This window comes from Martes martes, assembly GCF_963455335.1.
Source record: "Martes martes genome assembly, chromosome: 4".
Lineage (NCBI taxonomy): Eukaryota > Metazoa > Chordata > Mammalia > Carnivora > Mustelidae > Martes > Martes martes.
This window is the reverse complement of record NC_137891.1, coordinates 43,321,452-43,342,981: the sequence shown is the minus strand read 5'-3', so window position 1 is coordinate 43,342,981 and position 21,530 is coordinate 43,321,452.

Sequence of the window (21,530 nt, the reverse complement as noted above, 5' to 3'; positions counted from 1 at the left end):
TCAAAGAACCAGCTCCTAGTTTTGTTGATTTGTTCTATTGTTTTTTTAGTTTCTATTTCATTGATTTCTGCTCTGATCTTTATGATTTCTCTTCTCCTGCTGGGTTTAGGCTTTCTTTGTTGTTCTCTCTCCAGCTCCTTTAGGTGTAGGGTTAGGTTGTGTATTTGAGACCTTTCTTGTTTCTTGAGAAAAGCTTGCACTGCTATATATTTTCCTCTCAGGACTGCCTTTGTTGTATCCCACAGATTTTGAACTGTTGTGTTTTCATTATCATTTGTTTCCATGAATTTTTTCAATTCTTCTTTAATTTCCTGGTTGACCCATTCATTTTTTAGAAGGATGCTGTTTAGTCTCCATGTATTTGCGTTCTTTCCAAATTTCCTCTTGTGATTGAGTTCGAGCTTCAGAGCATTGTGGTCTGAAAATATGCAGGGAATGATCTCGATCTTTTGGTACCGATTGAGACCTGATTTATGACCCAGGATGTGGTCTATTCTGGAGAATGTTCCATGTGCACTAGAGAAGAATGTATATTCTGTTGCTTTGGGATGGAATGTTCTGAATATATCTGTGATGTCCATCTGGTCCAGTGTGTCATTTAAGGCCTTTATTTCCTTGTTGATCTTTTGCTTAGATGATCTGTCCATTTCAGTGAGGGGAGTGTTAAAGTCCCCTGCTATTATTGTATTACTGTCGATGTATTTCTTTGACTTTGTTATTAATTGGTTTATATAGTTGGCTGCTCCCATGTTAGGGGCATAGATATTTAAGATTGTTAGATCTTCTTGTTGGACAGACCCTTTGAGTATGATATAGTGTCCTTCCTCATCTCTTATTATAGTCTTTGGCTTAAAATCTAATTGATCTGATATAAGGATTGCCACCCCAGCTTTCTTCTGATGTCCATTAGCATGGTAGATTGTTTTCCACCCCCTCACTTTAAATCTGGAGGTGTCTTCGGATCTAAAATGAGTTTCTTGTAGGCAGCATATTGATGGGTTTTGTTTTTTTATCCATTCTGATACCCTGTGTCTTTTGATTGGGGCATTTAGCCCATTAACATTCAGGGTAACTATTGAGAGATATGAATTTAGTGCCATTGTATTGCCTGTAAGGTGATTGTTACTGTATATTGTTTCTGCTTCTTTCTGGTCTACTACTTTTAGGGTCTCTCTTTGCTTAGAGGACCCCTTTCAATATTTCCTGTAGAGCTGGTTTGGTGTTTGCAAATTCTTTCAGCTTTTGTTTGTCCTGGAAGCTCTTTATCTCTCCTTCTATTTTCAATGATAGCCTAGCCGGATATAGTATTCTTGGCTGCATGTTTTTCTCGTTTAGTGCTCTGAATATGTCATGCCAGTTCTTTCTGGCCTGCCAGGTCTCTGTGGATAGGTCCGCTGCCAATCTAATGTTTTTACCCTTGTATGTTACAGACTTCTTTTCCCGGGCTGCTTTCAGGATTTTCTCTTTGTCGCTAAGACTTGTAAATTTTACTATCAGGTGACGAGGTGTGGACCTATTTTTATTGATTTTGAGGGGCATTCTTAGCATCTCCTGGATTTTGATGTTTGTTCCCTTTGCCATATTAGGGAAATTCTCTCCAATAATTGTCTCCAATATACCTTCTGCTCCCCTCTCTCTTTCTTCTTCTTCTGGAATCCCAATTATTCTAATGTTGTGTCGTCTTATGGTGTCACTTATCTCTCGAATCCTCTCCTCGTGTTCCAGTAGTTGTTTGTCTCTCTTTTGCTCAGCTTCTTTATTCTCTGTCATTTGGTCTTCTATGTCACTAATTCTTTCTTCTGCCTCATTTATCCTGGCAGTGAGAGCTTCCATTTTTGATTGCACCTCATGAATAGCTTTTTTGATTTCAACTTGGTTAGATTTTAGTTCTTTTATTTCTCCAGAAAGGGCTTTTATCTCTCCGGAGAGGGTTTCTCTAATATCTTCTATGCCTTTTTCGAGCCCGGCTAGAACCTTGAGAATTGTCATTCTGAACTCTAGATCTGTCATGCTACCTATGTCTGTATTGATTAGGTCTCCAGCCTTCGGTACGGCCTCTTGTTCTTTTTTTTGAGGTGAGTTTTTCCGCCTTGTCATTTTGTCCAGGTAGGATTTGCTTTCTCCTGCTGTGGAATTCCGCTGTTCTTGGTGACTGAAGTTGGTTTTGGATCGGTTTCTTGTTGATCTTCTGGGGGAGGGGCCTGTTGTAGTGATTTTCAAGTGTCCTTGCCGCAGGCGGAATTGCACCGCCCTTGCCAGGGGCCGGGCTAAGGAATCCGCTCGGGTTTGCTTTCGGGAGCTTTTGTTCCCTGAGCGCTTTCCGTAGAGTTCCGGAGGACGGGAATGAAGATGGCGGCCTCCCAGTCTCCGGCCCGGAGGAGCCGAGAGCTTGGGGTTCCGCTCCTCAGTGCGCTCTCAGAGCAAAGCGCCCAACAGTCCCGCCTCCCTGGCTTGCAGTCGCGCCTCGAGGAAAGCAGTCAATTGTTGGAGCTGGAGAAAAGCGCCGGGTCGCTTTTGTCTCTGTGGCCTCCGGCCGCGCTCCGAGCCCACCCAGCCTGCGACCGGCACAAGGTAACCCTGGGCTTAGAGCTCACTCCTCGGCTTTGTCGCTATAGCCGGCTTCCCCGCTCCAATACCTGCGAGCTCTGTGGCACTCAGACACCCCCAGTCCTTCTGTGACCCTGCGGGTCCTGGGGTTATGCTGACCCCGCCTGGGTTTCCCCCCAGTTTAGCCTCTGGAGCGATGTCTCCCAGTGGAGCCGACTTTTAAAAGTCCCGATTTTGTGCTCCGTCGCTCCGCCGCTTGCCGGGTGCCGGCCCCTCCCCCCGGGGTCTATCTTCCCGTCGCTTTGGATTCACTTCTCCGCAGGTCCTACCTTTCAGAAAGTGATCGATTTTCTGTTTCTGGGATTGTTGCTCTTCTTCTCTTTGATTTCCCGTTGGATTTGTAGGTGTTCACAATGGTTAGATAAGCTATCTAGCTGATCTCCTGCTACCCGATGTCGTCTCAGCCTGTTACTTCTCCGCCATCTTGACTCCTCCCCCCATGCTTTCTTTTCTTCTGTATATCATCCACAAGACTGCCAAATTAATTTTTGGAAAGCACACATCGAAAACCGTTGTGCCTGTCATCTACAGCGTCAAGATCAAACTCCTAGCTAGTAAAGCAAATAAATCATTTCCAATCTCAATTTCAACCATGTCCCATCCTAGTATATGACCCCCCCTAAAAATTCCTTACAGTCCTCACCTATAATCACTCTTCATTCTCACACCTCCTCAAGTATTATTTCATCTACCTGGATACTCACTGCCTTTTGGCCAATCAAATAGTCCTTCTGCAACAAATCAGATGGATCGTGCTCATTCGTGCCACAGTGACATTTGAGCCAACTAGCAAAATTGTTGCAAACGTGAGTTTACAGCCCTCTAAACTTTAATTTCTTTACCTAGAAGTTGGGAGGAGCTGTGAGGACTAATTGAGGTAGGATAGGCAAGATTTTTCACACAGTGCCTAAAGTAAAATAAACACTCAGAACATTTGTTGCTTTTACCTTGTGTGTAGTTTCATTGATAGGGTTGATTGTACATTTTTGTTTGTCTTATTTTGTTTTTGTTTTGTTGGTGGGGGGGGGAGGGTTGGGGATTGTTTGCCTCACCTGTCTCCCCTACAATAGGAGCCCTGCCGTCTGCCACACGATGAATGCTAAATACGCGTTGTGTGACTATAGGAATTCTCTCTAGGACATACACCACCTCTGAGCAGTCCGGCCTCCAGTAGTCTGCTTGATTCTGCATTCTCCTGATATACCTGTCATCCATGAAACATGTTTCACTTTAATTTAGTAGATTATGTCCTGCCTTCTGTCTTATAAATGTGGGCATTTCCAAAATTTTTGCTTTTAGCTCTCTCCTTCCTCCAGAGTTAACCTCTTATTGGTCCTTTCTACCTGGTTTCTTACCTCTCAGCCCTAAACCATTCCTCAATCACCCAAAGGTTAATATCCTTAAAATATTGGTTCATTATGTTGATTACTTCATCAAAGGCCATTAATTGACTCCGTGCCTTCCCCCACTGCCTACTGAAAAAGTTTCTTTTTTTTTTTAAATAAGCATTCAGGGTCCTGTCTCCCAGGGTCCTCACATCCAATTGCTCACAAGGTTTTGCTGATTTAACTGTCGTTCAGGTCCCCATTATTTCCTCTGTCCTTCTGTCCACTTTTGACTCTCTTGATCCACTCTCCATTAGTAGAGTTGTGTTTCTGATCACATGAACACTTAACCTACTACTCACAGGATGTAAAATCAAAGACCATAGCATGACCCTCAAGGTCTGTTATGATCTTACGACTGTTCATTGCTCCAGCTTCATCTCCAACTATTTCACCCTACTGGAAACAACTGTAGAGACTGCCACTCAGCCACCCTTCCTCTCACTGTTTCTGGGCCTTTGTATTAAGCTGGAGTCTTGTCCTCCTCTCTTTTACCACCTATTTGGCTGGCAAACTCCCTCATATCCTTCTGGTCTTAACTTCCAACAAGAAGCTTTCCTAACCAAACATGAGTTAAGTACCTTCTAGTACTTTCATATTACTATGACTTCAATATCATGTTAGCCAAACACTGTACTTTTCTTGTCTCCCTCATCCTGAAAAGATGGAAAGTTCTGTGACGTTGGGGATGGCATCTTTGTGTTTCTTTCTCTTTCTTTCTTTCTTTCTTTCTTTAGTTCTTTCATTTGATTTGTTTATTTTAGGAGTTGTGTTCATAGTTCATAGCTCAGTGCCTAGTAGCACTCAAGTAAATATTTATTGAGTGGATAAATTCCAATCCCTTCAGAATTTGTCTTCATCCATATTTCTTACCATGAGCTATGGTTATATTAGTTTTTTTCTACTCCCCAAGTACATCTTGCTTCTTCTTGCCTCTATGACTTTGCTTGTTTTAGTCCTAAATGTTGAGTCCTTATCTCTTCTCTCATCCTGTTTGGCAACACACCTATGTGTGTTCTCACCAGTAAGCCAGGAAATCCTCAAGTTTTTCTTTACCATGGAGCTTTCTCTGAGACTCTTGGGGCTATATCCTCCACAAACTTTCCATTTTATTATAATTCACTACCACTTAATCAAATCATGCCTTGCTGTGGGTTTTAACTTTGCTTTGGATGGGGGAAAGACTTCAGATACAGAATGTTGAATTGATCATACTCTGTATGAATTTCCAATTTACCTCTCCGTGAAATAGCAAGGTTCTTAAAGGCAAGAATCATTTGTTTATTGCTAGCAATCACAGCCCCAAGCACCATATTAGGCACATAGGACACAAGAAGTATTTTTATATGCATAAAATTATTCAATTTTGAATCTATCATTAAAATGTACTACATAATAGGGGAAAATAGATAAACAGATATGATTGAACCCTTGCCAGTTGGTAACAAAATACTTGATTTAGGTTTGAACTAATGGCCAAGTTGTGGTTGAGACCAAATGACCTATGAGTCTAGATCCTAAAGTGAAAAATACTATTTGCACTTTAAAGAGGGCATTAACCTCTTTGAAACCACTGGCACCAGGGCCAAGAATTTGCTACACAGGGTTATAACATACTGAGTTGTATACAAGAAAACTTAAATAATTGATATTCCTCAATGCGGTTTATTTAAACCAAACAAGTAAATTATTCACCTGAAGGATATAGAATGATTCACTCCTTTCTTGCTCCCTCCTCCCTCCATCTTCCACAAACACTGATGAATGATTATGTTGGACAAAGAGGTAAGTACATGTCTATATTTATGCCCAGTGGCTTCTTGCAGACAGAGTTGCATTTCTGTGCCATGAATAAAAATAGTAAGAGTAATTTGGAGAAATGAATTATTTGACATTGGTGATGTTTTTCAATGTATGTAAGACTTCTTCCATTTACAATTATCATTAATAAAGGAACGTGTTCTAAGTTTAGTAAGAGTGGTTCTGTAGAAAAGACAATAGTCTAAAGGATAGTGTGAGTTCTTCACTCACCATCTCCCAATTGTGTTCAAATAAGATGGTAAATTTTTATCTTGAAATGAAATTTTATATACATATCCATATTATTTGATGTCTACGTACAGATACATACAAACATGATACAACTTGCCTCTCATTTTTTTTTAAATAAATTATTTATTTATTTTCAGCGTAACAGTATTCATTGTTTTTTCACCACACCCAGTGCTCCACGCAATCTGTGCCCTCCCTAATACCCACCACCTGGTTCCCCCACCCTCCCACCCCGCCCCTTCAAAACCCTCAGGTTGTTTTTCAGAGTCCATAGTCTCTCATGGTTCACCTCCCCTTCCAATTTCCCTCAACTCCCTTCTCCTCTCATGTTTAACAAATATGATGTACTGCCTATGTTCTCCCTTCATTATAGAACCTTATGTCTCTCTCTGCTCAGAGATTACTGCTTAGTGTATACATCTCAAGTGGTCTCTATATAAACAGTCAAATTAGTGAAAGCACTCACCCCAACTCATTAACCTTAGCTGCATTACTGGACAAAGCCATACTATGAACTGGAGACTGTCATGTTAGCATTCTAAATAATGATGATAAACTTGTCATGCTGTTTGTTATAACGGGTAATGATATCACTGTACATGAGGCTGAGTTAGTGGAATTACATCTATTAATTCTATTTACATAAGTATTTTGATTTTTGACAGTGAAGGTAAGAGTGACAATATTAATACAAACATGCTTGTTTTATTATTTGTTATTCTGTTTGGAAGTAGATTTTATTTGTATTTCTCTTTACCTGCCGATAAAGCTCTTATACTCAGTATCTTCTCTGATTTAAAGACAGAAAAACAAACACACAAACTGACATAAAACAAAAATATTCTGAAGTCACCTAAGTTACTAAATGTACTGGAGCGATAAGCCTTATGACTTCAGTTACTTCCATGAATGTATCTCTCTTCATCTCAATTGTCCTCAATTTTGTGATTCAAACTCACATCATGGGTCCAATTTGTGAAATCAATATATAATGACAATAGATTGTGTCATGTCACTAAATCAACAGCAATGCTAGACTTCTTCAGGATCTGAAACCAAGTTTTGAAGAAAAGAAATAAACACACTGAGAGGGCAGCATATAGGATTTCCATCGCAGATACAGAGGTCAGAAATCACATGATTTCTTGACTTTCGGCCAACCCTAGAGTAGGACAAGAAAGAGGGGAGGGGTGTATTTGTAAAAGTCTCTGTAACAGCACACACACCATGCAAGCAGGAAAATAAAAGACCCAGCCAGGAAAACTTCATCCTGGGAGAGGTAGTAGAGCACTGAGGTTAAGGGCACAGGCCCTAGAACCACTTTGCCTGGCTTCTAATCTTATCTCAATAGCCTAGTAACTGCTGATCTTGAGCGAGTTCTTTAATATCATTTGCATCTCAGTTGCATTTATAAAATGGATAACAGTAGATGACTTATAGAATTCTTGTGACATTTGAATGAGTAAATACTTTATCTCATAGAACATGATTCATTCTGTTAACCAGACAAACTATACCCAATAAGCTGTGACTTCCTAGAGATTGTTAGACACATTCCAGGTTTAGAGATATTAAATGTAATAGACAATGAGAAATGATAAAAAAAAATATGGCCCATATGAACTTCTGGAGCAGTGTCTGCTATACTGCATATTGTTTATTAGATGGTAGCTGTTATTATTTGTAATGCTCAAGTAATAATCATACTGAGAATCATCGTCCAGATGCATCTGTATTGCTTCCCTTTTTCAGCTTCTGGAGAAGGAGCAGTTGTGCTCTTCCACAAACCAGGTCACTGGAAAGGTAAATGTTTCATCTTGCAATATTCGCTGACACTGTGATTTATGGGGAACTCAAAGGAATGCTGGTTGAATAGGGCCACACCTCCTAAAGCCATGAAAACTGAAGATAGAGACTTCCTGGTGGACAAAGGAACTCTCAGTCAAAGTTAAGATGAGGCCCTACACTTCTAGCTAGGAACTCCAAAATATTCTCAGGGCTTTTATCTAAAAAATCCATGATAGATAATACAAAGATTGTTAACATCTCCACAAGAATAATAGTTTAGAAATAAATGGTAAAAATAGCCAAGCAGTTATGAGTATATATCTATATCTATATCTATCTATCTATCTATCTATCTATTTCCTCAGCCATATAGTCTCAGACTAAAACTTGGATGACTAACAAAAAATAAATAAGCACCTGATACAATAGGTTCCTAAGTCCTTTTCACAAGTAGGATGCAATCAATATTGTCTGGTGAATGAATGAATGAAAAATAAATGAATGAGGCAGTAAGCTCCAGTGGAAGGGCCGAAAAAGAGATGTCACATTTCAGCCCAAGTGCTGGCTTTGTCATCTCACCCAGAGCTAAGGTCATAAGACTTTTTGGACAGGAAAGCATCATGTCTACCAGAGTAAGTCAGAAAAAAAAGGCTCAGCTAAGTCACTGAAAGGTAAAGTGAAGAGCGTCTACTAACATGGAGAGATTTGTTTCCCTGACTCATGGCAGCAAGGTCAGGCATTTCCTTTACTAATAGCCAGTGAACCAATGGACGGCACGCCATTAATGGATGTCTTAAGTTATGGGAAGGAATCAGGTTTCCCAAATGAATGTTCTTTCAATGCGCTAAAAGGAAATGATAGGCAACCCAGAACTGGAAGAGCTTTTCCATTAAATAGCTTCCTTTACATCTTGCAATGGACATCAAGGGTTTAGTTAAAAAGAAAATGAATGATGACTAAACTAAAGGAAAAGAAAGTAGCATCTTCTTGGTGACTGGCAGCCATGTTCCCAACTCTGGAAACAAGTAGAGATCCGAAGTCCAAAAAATTGAAACCAAGTATACTACAGTAAGATAGGAAATGGCAAGTGAGAAATGATAGGATCTACTTGTGTAAGGTCGGTTATGTAAGCTCTTGTATCTGTGGCTAAAAATTTACCAAGGTTTGTCTACAGGAAAAAGGCAAGAATTTGGTTTCTTGGGCTTCTACATGCTTAGTATTGTCCTAATGCAACTAGACAAGAAGGGTAAAGCTGTAGAAACTCCCAGGGGTTAGAAAGGGATTTCTGACCTTCATGTAGGATTTTTCGGTTGACTAGATATATGATACTATTGGGGGATTTTCTCTCAACCCGTAAGTACCTGTCCCTACAGTAGGCACAATAAAACTCATGAGAGCTGTAACTGGGACACAAAGTCCAATTTGTCATCCTATTTAATCACAACAGGGTTCTCATTGCAGAGAATCAAGTCATGATCCCTTTGTCAATTCCCTTCACCGACAGAAAGTGAAAAATATCTTTGAGGAGGCTATTTATTGCACTATAAGCTAATGGTACTTGTCCTTCTTTGATAAAGAAACTACTTGCTTTCTGGGGTCATTGTTTCATCTTTCTCCATGTCCTGTACGACTGATGCAAGTATAGTGATACTGACTTCAAAGGGAGCTTAATAGTGCATGGAGAAAGGCAGGAAACATGGCGGGAATATTTAAGAGAGGACTTCACAAGGTCAAGTTTCCTTTCTGCAATTTCCTTATGCATATCGCGAACCAGTCTGTCTTTCTATTTAGGGAACCAACGGATGTTTGGTCCCTTTCTTATCCACATCCCTCATTAAAGTCATTAAAACGTTTCGTTTGAATTCTACATACAACACAATTAATACATGGGCTCTGCTAGCCTGTGAATGCAATTCTATTTCCTTGCTTGAAAGCTCTCTCACCAGTGCTCTGTGGATGAAATCAGAATTTTGATAGAGACTTATAGCATCTTCCTCAGATGTAAATACATTTACTAAGATAATGAAAGTCAGAAACCAAAATGTTGCTTTTCTTGATAGAGCATCAAATTCAGTGCCACCCACACGTGTCTTTGAGTCCTCTCCTCTCCCCCCCGATTTACTAATACGATCTTGTCGATGATGGTGGAGTGAATGGATTTAAGCCCTTCTTTTCCCTTGCGCCTTAGTGTAAAGTGCTTCTCCCAAAACATATTCCATTTATATAAAATGAGTATGCATGCATCCACAATCTCTACCTATGCCAAAGCGTTTTCTTTATTATAATGAGATGCATCTTTCTGGATTTTCTGCACAATCAGACTATAATTAAGCCCAGGAAGATACAGGTAAGTGCATGAGATGCATGTTTAATTAAGAGAGAATGCTGGTTAAGTATCAATTTGTATGACATTCGGTTTACAAGGAGCATTCCGAAAGCTACTCTTTCTCACATATTTCCTTTGATATGTATGTATGTGTTTACACACATGTATGTTTTCACACTGAAATCATATTCTCATTTCATATGCGAGAGTTGCTGCCACATGTACTGCCCCCATCCAAGAAAATGTTGATTTATATTAAAAATCCCCATGAAAAGGAAAATGCTTGCCTAAATTCATGTAGGGCAAATAAAAAAGCAGCCAGGACCCAGCAGGCTGAGTCAACGTATAGCTTGCATATGGAAACAATGACATGATTGTTTACTCACTGCTTTAATGATATTCACTTTCTCCTAATGGCAACGTGGAAAATGTGAGTGCCAGATGCTGCGCCCAGAGCGGAGAAGAGAGAACAGGGGAAGGTCTAGAGTAAGGAATTTATCCTGACACCAGAATGTAGTGTAACTCTTCAGTTTATTAAACGCTATGTGTTGTGTGTTTTTTTTTTTTAAGAAAAAAATACTTTGATGTCTGCAGCTTAAATTTCCATATTTTTATAACAGTTCAGCAACAAATTTACATATTTCCTGGAATCTGCAGATATAAAAGCGGTAAAACACTCCAGGCATTATTAGACAGTAGATTATAACCCATTACTATTGTTTCAATTAGCAATGTAAAAGTGACCTGCAGTGTTCGGATGACCCACTAATGGATTTAAACGCTTTCAAATATTAATGCAGGTTTTCTAAAGATGAATCCCAAACCCATTATTCCTGGAACAACTATGAGCTGAAAAGCTGGCAATGATCGTGCATTATGTGGAAAGGCTCATGGTTAATTAAATGAATACCTAGCATTACACTATTCACTTTAGTGCTACAAAATTATTTCTCATTGATTTTTACATTCTGAGTCTGTGATTCAATTTACTTCTGCAATTTGTGTTGCCGTGTCAATAAAAGGGAACTGCTTGAAGATAGGAGCATTAGAGACTGATAAATACATTAAGATCCAATGAAAACGGCAGTTTTCCTATTGTTTTCCTCCACTGAAATATCATTTGTAGCAGCACTCTGTTATGTATTATTAATACAATTTTTGTTTGCTTCCATCTGCTCTCTTCCCCCCTTTTCTATTCAGGAACTGGAATATTAGTGATTGCTTGAGGGTGAGTAGCTAATTTCTCAGTAACAAGTTCTCTCACTATCAAGAACAAAAGCACCATCAACACAAATCTGTTATTTCATGTTAAATGAACTAGAAGGCCAGATTCTTCATCAAAGACAGTGTGGGGAGTTGCTGTGTGTGCATTTTCGTTTCAAGGAGTAAATGACACTTCTGTTTGTTAAACCACGCAAGCTAAAAACTAACAAATAGTTCGAACCCCATCACCCAATTTATGCAGGATGAATACAATGTGATGTATTTATGAAGTGTGCATTTTTTTTTCAAAAACTTTATTGCCTGTTTTGTGATAGAATCTACACGTGTCTTTTTGTGAATCGCCTGGACTCAATTCTGTTGAAGTCTAAAGTTGTAAGCTGAACTTTGTTTTAACACTCTTCTGTATTCCAAGATGTTGTAAACTTCAGTTTCATTGTTCTTGGTGTCTAAAAATCTTAGAGGTGAAATCTTTGATCTCTCTTCACCAGTTTAGATTCCCAACCTGGAGGTGTTCTCTATGTACTGTAAATTTAACCTTGCATGGGAAAAGTAGGTTGACCAGTCAGATGTAATCGTTAATAGTATCTACCCAGGATCATCTCACTGAAGTTTATTGTGAATAAAATGCATGAGAATGATCAGTACACCTCGTCCCATTGTATGTCTGAATTTATCTGCCCACTACATTAGACTCAGTGGAAAATCAAATCTCCGCACAAGTGGTATGCCCAGCCCTGAAGCAGTCACCTTCCACTGTCTACGCTGCTTAGAAAACCTATCCTCAAGGCATTACTTTTCATTTTGAGCTGAGTTGCTAACTTGAGTTTGAGTATTGATTTAATATAAAATGTACAACATAGAAAAACTTATATTGGAAATCATTCTGCAAAGAGTTTTAAAAAAAGATCACTCTATAGACATAAGAAAATTAACAAAGGGAGAACACAAATGACCAATAAATACATCAAAATTTCAACTTCCCTAATAATCAATGAGTGTGGATTTAAAATAACTAGCTCTTTTTGCCTCTCATTGTCAAAGAAGGGAAGAAAGAATAATATTGTATATTGGTGAGGGAAAATGAAGCTCTGCATACACCTTGTGGCATGTATAATGATACATTTTTTCTAAAGGTGTTTTAAGCATATGTGTTTTTACATTTTAAGAGTATTGCATACCATTTCACTCTGGAACTCTCTCTTTTGGAATTTAATCTCAGGAAATAATTACTAGTGTGTGCGAAGATTTAACTATATACTATTCATCTAGACCTTATGGTGTCATTTATGAGAGTAAAAAAATTGAATGCATCCTAAATGTCTAAAATGAGGAATTAGCTAATAAATTATGGTGCATTAGTTCAATTGAATATTATTCAATAATTTAAAACAATATACAACAGTTTTTAATGATATGGAAAGATATTTACAATATACTGTTGACTGAATAAAACACAACACACAAACACACATACACTCGTAAGTGACCAAACTGTGTATAACGGATATGGTATTTAAAAAGTTATGTTATATACTTTCTTTAATAATTTCAAAGATATCCCAAAGGATTCAAATTATTGATTAAAATAATTTCTTCTTATAAAAAAGTAACTCATGTTCATTGTACAGTAACTTAAACAAAACAAAAATAACACACTATTTATCTATATATACACATGTAGCTACATAGATGAAAAGGTACACAGTTTAAGACAGACAACAAAATGTCAAATGAGATTATTTTTTAGCTATGTTGTGAGTTATTTTTTCCTTGCATTTTAAAAATATTTCTATAAATAATGTGGATATTGTTTTTATTAGTTAAAAATCTGATTGAGGACTCTCTTTCAGTTATTCTGCACCGAAACCAACCTTGTAACTTTTATGGAAAGAAAGAGAAAGTCATTAGAAACAGCCATGACAGAAGAAAAATAAGATCCAGATTAGAATCCTAGGTCTCTGAATTAATAACCCCGGGACCCTGGCAACTCACTGAACTTCTCGGAGCTTCAGTTTCCTCTAAATATACTCATATGCCCCAAAGCAGCAATGGTCAAACGAGAAAAGAAAATGCTTGCCTCGTCGCCTCTGAATATTGAGATGTAGTGATTTCTGAGAGGGTTGCCAATGAGCTAAAATACCACGGATCCCTGACTCCCATTCTAGTTCACTGCTCCATTCACTCTGCAGTCTCGTGCACACTCAAGGCCAATCCAAATTTTACGTTGTGACATTTGCTTCAAAGGATCTTCTGTCGTTAAAATGAAATATATCTTTTCAAAAGAGAACAGAACAGTAAGTACTAAAGCAGTATCTGTAACACTCTGCCCTCAGTAATTAGTAGAAGTCATCCTTAGTGTTGTGGCCTTTGTGGGAGCTCCAATAGCATACAGCCTGTGCTGGGTTTTCCTTATTCTCGCACACCCTGGGTCTGGACGTAGTAGCCTTTTGTCAAATGAATACCCACAATGCACCCAGAGGAGAGTTTCAAAATCTGAGTACTGCATTTTTACTGAAGACTTACCTCCATGGCAGCCGAATTGAAATAAAGTAATTAGAAAAGGATTATATAACCCTTTGATAATTACATAGCTGCTAAATAAAAATCATGTGATATTAGAAAGGAACAGTCCCTACTCTTAGAAGCTGGGGTTATCACATTTGATAACCAGGGAACTAGCTCCGTCCTTTGTCCAAGGCCCTAACTTCCTCCTTGCCACCCAAAGCAGAACTGCATGACTGGTTCCTGGATAGTGTTGCTTAGGTAATCTGTGGATGTTTTGCTGATTGGCAAAGAGGGCCAAGCACAGGCCTTTGGTCTATGCACAAGACAGTTTTTCTTTGGTAACTGAGCAAGGGGATTAAGGAGGGGAAAAAAAAGATTTCTTTATAATAGAACTTTTCAGGATCCAGGCCACTATCTAATCACCATCAGTGATTGTGGGCTCTAAGGATACATATATTCTTAAAAGCTGGTTTGAATTTATGCTAACTCTCAGCTCGACATATTTGTAGGAGCAGAAGACCTAGAGTCTCCCCTCAGTTTGCTTGTCTTCAAAATGGGACTATTCACAATATATTAATCATAAGGTTGTTACGAAGGTGACATGAATTAGTATATGGGGAATGCTTGAAACAGTGAAGGCAGAGTAAGTTTTCAAATACTAGTTCCTAGACTATTCCTGCTACTCTCCTACTCCTGCTAGAGATTGGAGTAATGTTTCAAGAGGTCTTGTCTGAAGTAAGACAAAGCCAGTGGGAGTCTCTGCGAACTCCATGGTAAAGTAGGAACACGGCTCAGACGACAAAAACCAGGAAATTCAACTGAAACTCCTTTGTAAGTTCCTTGCTTCCTTCCTCAATGGGCACACATGGCTATAAATATTAAGAAGGCATTGTTTTATAGGGGAAAGATACCTTACAGGGTCGTTGGTTTGGTTACCTTAGTTGACTCTTCCCTCAGAGAGGTAGAATGCATGGCCAAGTGTTGCTCAGCCACATGGCAGGTTGACCCTCTTTCTCATGCTGCGTGGCCTGGACCACCATATTTATTTTTTTCTTAATGGACTAAAATAAACTATCTTTAAGTTAAAACCGTCACACACACACACACACACACAAAACCAACAAAAAAATTGTTACACTCTTAAGTCTTGAGGCATTGGAAGACACATTTCTTACAAAACTGTATTTTACAAATTACCTTATGTAGTAGACTACACACACACACACACACACACACACACACACACACACACATACACTCTCCCCCTCCTAATTATTAACCAATATGCTGCCAAATCTGGGGCTTCCAGATACATTTTTATAGAAAATTCAAGATTCCCACGTGTAACTGCTTTTTCAGTCCTGTGCTGCAGAGGAATGGCTGGAATGATCATGGAGCCTGCTGGGCTGGTATTCCAGGCACGGGCTGCCTGCATGGTGGTTGTGTTATCCCCAGGTTCTAGGAAGTGCTGATGGACGATCTCATTGTCTGCTGTAATATAAAGGGAACACTTGATTACAGCCTGTCACTCCCCTTCCTCTTGAAGCTAAAAAACATATAGAGTTAAATGGACCTGGGGCTGAGGTATGTAGTTTCTGAAGCTAGAGAAAGGAGCGTTGCTGTCAGTAGGTAGCATGTTACTTTACCCTGACAGTTCAGGACAGTGTCACCAATTGCCACCTTCGACAAGTTAACTCAGCAGGGAATGTGGCGCTTTTTGCATCTGGCCAAAATTCACATGACATTAATTTTGTTTTGTTTTTGCCAAGATTATCTTTACTTGCACCATTACCTTGATTAATGCACAAGCAGATAATAACATATAAACATTGAAATAACTACAGCATAACTATCTAGGGGAAACTAGCTAAACGAAAATAGAGTGGGAAGAAAAAAGAGCATTTCGTGATGAAATAGACAAGAGCACATTTTAAACATGCATTTCCTTCTAAATGTTTTCACAAATTTGATAATTATATTCATTTTATTTAAAGTTAGCTAAGATTAACTTATACCAAGAGAAAGAATATATCCTCTGTACCATACTATACAAGCTATAAAATCTAATTAGATAGTGGGAATTCAATAGAAATTATTATAGCCATAACGAATTAGGACACAATAAATAGTATAGATTTTAGAAATTTATTGTCTAAGGTAGATAGTGCATCCATTATTAAGCTATGCAGAAGTCGTCTGGAGAAATATTTATTCAGAAGTAAACTAAATGAGGATGCCAAAGATTATTAAGGTCACCATAAAGACACTAAACCACCAGAGGAGAGGAGAAGGATTCAGGGAACAGACTCTATGGAACACTTAGTGTCAGAAATCCTCGAAGAACAGAATACACTGCATCACAAAATATTTTTTGAATAGTTATAGAAATAGATTTATTTTTCAAAAGCAACAGGAAATGCATTTTACATAACATAATCAGAACAGGAAAACTGCATTTTGTGCAAAGCTTCACATGAATTCATTTTCTTTGTTATGGCTTAACTTGCCCCAGCCTCTCACCTCTAATCATAACAGACTCCTTCTGGTTTAATTATGTTTCCAGTTCTAAAGATGAGTTAACCACTTACACAGGGAATTTGACTCTCATTGATCAGGGGAGAAACAAAAAGTCTATGTCCTGATTAACCATTTAAATGACCATCACTTTAGCTTCCTACAATGGTTCTCTTTGGGACAGGGGAGTAAACACCCACCTTATAGGCAGGAAGCCAGAGGACCTCTCAGATTCTGCAAAACAACTGCAATTGCAAAGAGTGTTGTCAATTAGTTTTTCATTAAATGCACAGTAGAGAGCCTGAGACCTGAAACGGGAGAGGACTTGCCCTCCACTGAAGGAAACTGTACCTTTACGGACCAAATGGTAAAGAACATTTCTAGAATGAGCAGGAGAGTTCAACCTGAAACTTGACTGTGTATTCGTATTCATCCCTCTAAAAAATATCAATTCCTCAGCTTACCCTTGCATTTTTAATCGCTAAGCCAATGAAATCGCAGAAAAATAGACATGAGGTTAGATCTGAAAGTATGTAACTTTCTTTGGCAATCAAATAACCTAACTATTTTAAATATAGCATATTTTTTAAGTACAGACCAAGCATGTGTTTTAGCGTTCTGAAATACCTGTTCACTATGGATACACATTTTATCATTTTTACGGAAAATAACTGAAAGGCTAAACTTCCATTTAGTCCAAATAGGGTTCTGGGCAGGAGCTACTGAATCTCACATTGTGTTTTGTGACACTTTCCCCCTATTCTGAAGCTATGGGAAGACAGATTTGGCACTCAATGTGTTTGTCTTTCTTAGATTCTCAAGATATTAAACTAAGAGCCAGGATATTTAGCTATGAAAAGGCTAGCTATCGAACAATCATTCTTCAGAACTGTACATTTTGGTATGAGCTTGAATGAACCATACAGATTTAATAAATGTCTGTTCTCCACTGTAAGATTTTCTGGACGCTATGTTAAATTTTCAAGTTCCTAATGTTCAGTGAGAAAAATTTAACTTCCTATAATCCATAATATGGCATACCTCTTAATATATCCAAAATAATTTGTCTATCTTTCAAATGAAAAAGGCAGGGAAATAGCTTAAAAACAGGGAAAGAAAACTGAAGAATAGCAGAGTGTTCTTAAAGGAATCACTTGATATTTAAAAATAAAATTGTGCAAAGGCTATGGAAATCTTAAGTCCACAGTCATTCATATATATATATATCTATATAGATATATATATATCTCAACCTCATTTAATATTACATGAAGATTCTGTGAGCTGAAATTCACTGTTGATAAGAAAAACGAAAAGTATTTGACTCTCCTGGACCTTAACTTCCTTGGAGCTTAGTATATCCATCTAATGTAATAAATTCACACTTTTCTATGTTAAATTCGTTCATACAATAGGAGCTTATAAGAAAGAATATAGACTAAAGAGTAAGTTGCATAATGAGATTTAATCTATGTAAAATATGTCCCAGAAGAAATGTCCTTTACTTTGATCATATCCCTTGAAACAAGATTCCCTGCTGGAAACCACAATAAAATGAGAGCTTGGGAAAAAAACTCCTCTGGCAAGCTAGCTTGCTTTTTAAAACAAAAGTTCACCAAGCCCACCAAGCCCATGATCCTGGGGTGGGCTTAATTAATGTCAATGAAATCTCAAAGGTTCCCTGAGGCTTAAAGGGGAAATAAATCTCAATGGGTTCTCCATGCCTTCCTCTCCGAGATACTCAGATTGAAGACACACACACACACACACACACACATACACACACACACACAGATGTGCACATGTGTGCATATGCATACACATCACATGCACATACACACGCAGTAGGCGACTGATTCATTAGGAAATGCTCTTTTCAAAATTGTATTTATTCCAGAGTAGATTCACATATCATTTTATCGTCATTTTCAACATGGCTCCAGAATGCCAACAGCTGTATTGTTACCTTACGATCAGAATGATTTAACATATTTCTCTAAATGGACTCGGCAACATTTCTGTCTTGCTTCGGATTCTATTATTGACTCATGTTTATATTGAATCCACACGGCTGCCCTGTCAAACTTATCTGAAAAGACATATCTGAGTTGAATCTCTAGTTATTTTTCATTAAAATTTTACCCCATGTTAAATAGCCCCTCACTGAATTGAAAAAGTTTGGTTTTCTCCAAATGTGCACACTTCATTTCCTTTTACTCAGAGCTAATGAGGTTCTCAGCCTCATTGCAAATCCTTCTAGAAGAAAGAAAGAAATACAAATGCTAACAAAATGTTTAATTTTCTCTTATATTCATTATGTATGCAAAGACCTCATGAGCCCATTCTCAGCACAGAAAACCAACTTGTCCTGAAAGATGAATGAGAAGGTTAGAGACCAGTTTTCATTAGTACTTGAATGTATGGTTAATGCTGATTCACTGGCTTGGTAGTTACAATCCCATCCCATGAAGAGTATGTATGATTTTCAGTGTGAAACACACCCACACACACACACACATACATGCCCACAAAAGTTCCAGAGCCATTAAGCTGCTGTACCACCCAGGGAAACGATCATACTCATTCCTGGTCCACACACTGAAAAATGATTATTTTTATGAAAATTCTCTTCCAGTTGTTCTTCTCCTATCTTTCCAATTATGTCAGTCACATCATTTCGAGCCTCCGAGTCACTTGATAAGTTTTGTTATGCAGACTTCAATTTTCTAAAGATCTCAGAAGTATACAAGTGGTCTTAACAAATATGGTGTGACTGCCGTGTGGTTTTGTGTTGCCTTTGTAGTTTCTAAGACACTCTAACATTATTTAATTAGCTAAAATTTCTCCTCTCTTGAGAAATGGAAACTCAATGAAATGTCAACAATGCTGTCAGTCTGCTTCAGGCTAAACTCATTACACAAAAACTAAAGGTAAAAATAGTCCAAGGCAGAATTCTTTGTCATAATTTTGAGGCCCACACCTTATGCCAATGAAATCCATATGTGATTCTATAAAAATGCTAAACTGGGAAGAGTAGCTAATAAATTATCTCAACAGAGGCAATAATTGATCACTCCTTGCATAGAAATTTGTCTAATTAGCCAAATAACATATCAAGTTCTATTGGGGAATATCTGAGTACCACATGTATTGTTCGATGAACCTCTGCTTTTCAGCTCTGGTAAGGCTAAAAAATGCTCTTAGCTGCTCTTTACTACTAAAATGAATTTTTTATCCCCGAGGAAAAAAAAAATCATTGTCTTTTTAAGACAAGTACAGCCAAGACCTGAACAAAAGTGCCTCAATTTATCTGAATTATCATGGAGGGCTTGCGATCCATGGACACATGACTGAAGATAATAAAAATTTGGCATTTTCTATTGTCTGAAGGTTTTTAAAGGCTCGATTTCTTCATTTATTTAAATAGATGATAGGAAAGAGCAAAGTACAAAAACAAGTGCTATATACTGAAGGTATGTGAATTACCCCCGTCCCAAGGATAATGCAAATTAGAAGTACGTAAAGCTTTGTCTGCACCTGGGATCTTTAATGAGGATAAAGAAAAATCAGACAGAGATTCTCCTGGGGAAAGAGAGGATCGTTATTTGAATAACCTGCAGTGAATTCTAATCAATGCGACGTGACTTTGAAAATGAATGTGGTCTTTCAACCCGCTGTACTTGAGCTGTAATATTAATCATAACTTCATGGTACAGTAAAGCTTATGACAAATGCTTGTTCAGTAGACTCAGAAAAAGACTGGCTTGGATGTGCCTAGGAATATGGAACCTTGGAAATACAAAGGCTCTTCTTTTTTCCTCCTTGCTAGCCCATTTATCGGCTAGTGTATTTTGTTATCTTTCTTTAATTATCTCAAAAGAGGTGGATGCAAATTGCATGGCATAACTGTAATTGTTTTCTTTCTTCTTTTTTTTTTTTTTTTCCAAAGGTGACATTTTATGTGTACTTATTTCCTGAAACAGTTTTAGGAGTGTTATTTAACGTTACATTATACCAGGAGACTGGTGTGCCAATCTGCTAAGGATGCATTAAATAGCACAGCAAACCTCTGCAACACAGGAGGGGATTTTAGCTCTGCCTCAACGGAGACCTGCGTTCTTTACAAGTGTACCCTGGACCTGAAGAAGGTTAAGCGTATACAGAGCAGATTCCCTGGGATGCTAGGTAGAAAAGTGACGCTGACTTAAATAATAATTTTAAAAAAATCAGCTATCAAGTGTTTTCGACCTCAAAGAAAATGCAATTAGCTTTTGACAAGTTGACATTAAAAGGCTTATATCAGAGGAACATAATGTGTTAAAGCTAAATGTTCAAGAATCACATGAGGAAGGAAGGAGATGATAAAATAAACAACTTAAAATAATTTAAATCATCTCTTGTCAGAAAGTAATTCCAGGGAAAGAAGAGGTCTGGCATATTTGCATTGGTCTCACAGAAATAGTGTTTACTAATCAGAGCTGCCATCTTGGTTTTTGTTTTGGCTAAAATGCTCTGACATGAATGGCAAAGGCTGTGACTTAGGCCCGCTGTCCAGTATATACCATTGCTGCATGATGAGGCAAAACAGAAGTTAATTCTTCAAATGTGTATATTGACAGGAGAGTGGTTTCTATATATCAGGAAAGAAGTGAAAGGGAATGTTAGGTGGTACTCACAAATCTGAGGGTGGCCAAAGTGGACAGATTCTCTCCAAACTTGCTCTTGTTTTGCTCTTCCAGTGGGCTAAGAAGTTAGATGCTGTATGAGATAGACACAATTTTTATTCCCATTCTAGAGATGAGAATCCAGGGTCTGAAGGATGTTAAATTATTTTCTCAACTTAATCAAAGTTTTATGTGGCAGAGCCAAAAATGAAATCTATACTCCTAACAATTAACACTTTGTGCTTTTTAGAAACAACTTTATTGAGTTATAATTTACATGCCACGAAACCCATTCATTTTTAAGTGTACAATTCAGTGATTATTAGTAAATTTATTGAGTTTCTCAACCATCAGCATAATCCAGTTTTAGAATATATTCATCTCCCCAGTAAGATCCTATTTACAGTTAATCTCTGTTCCTTCCCTCAGCCTTAGGCTACCATTAATTTATTTCTGTCTCTATAG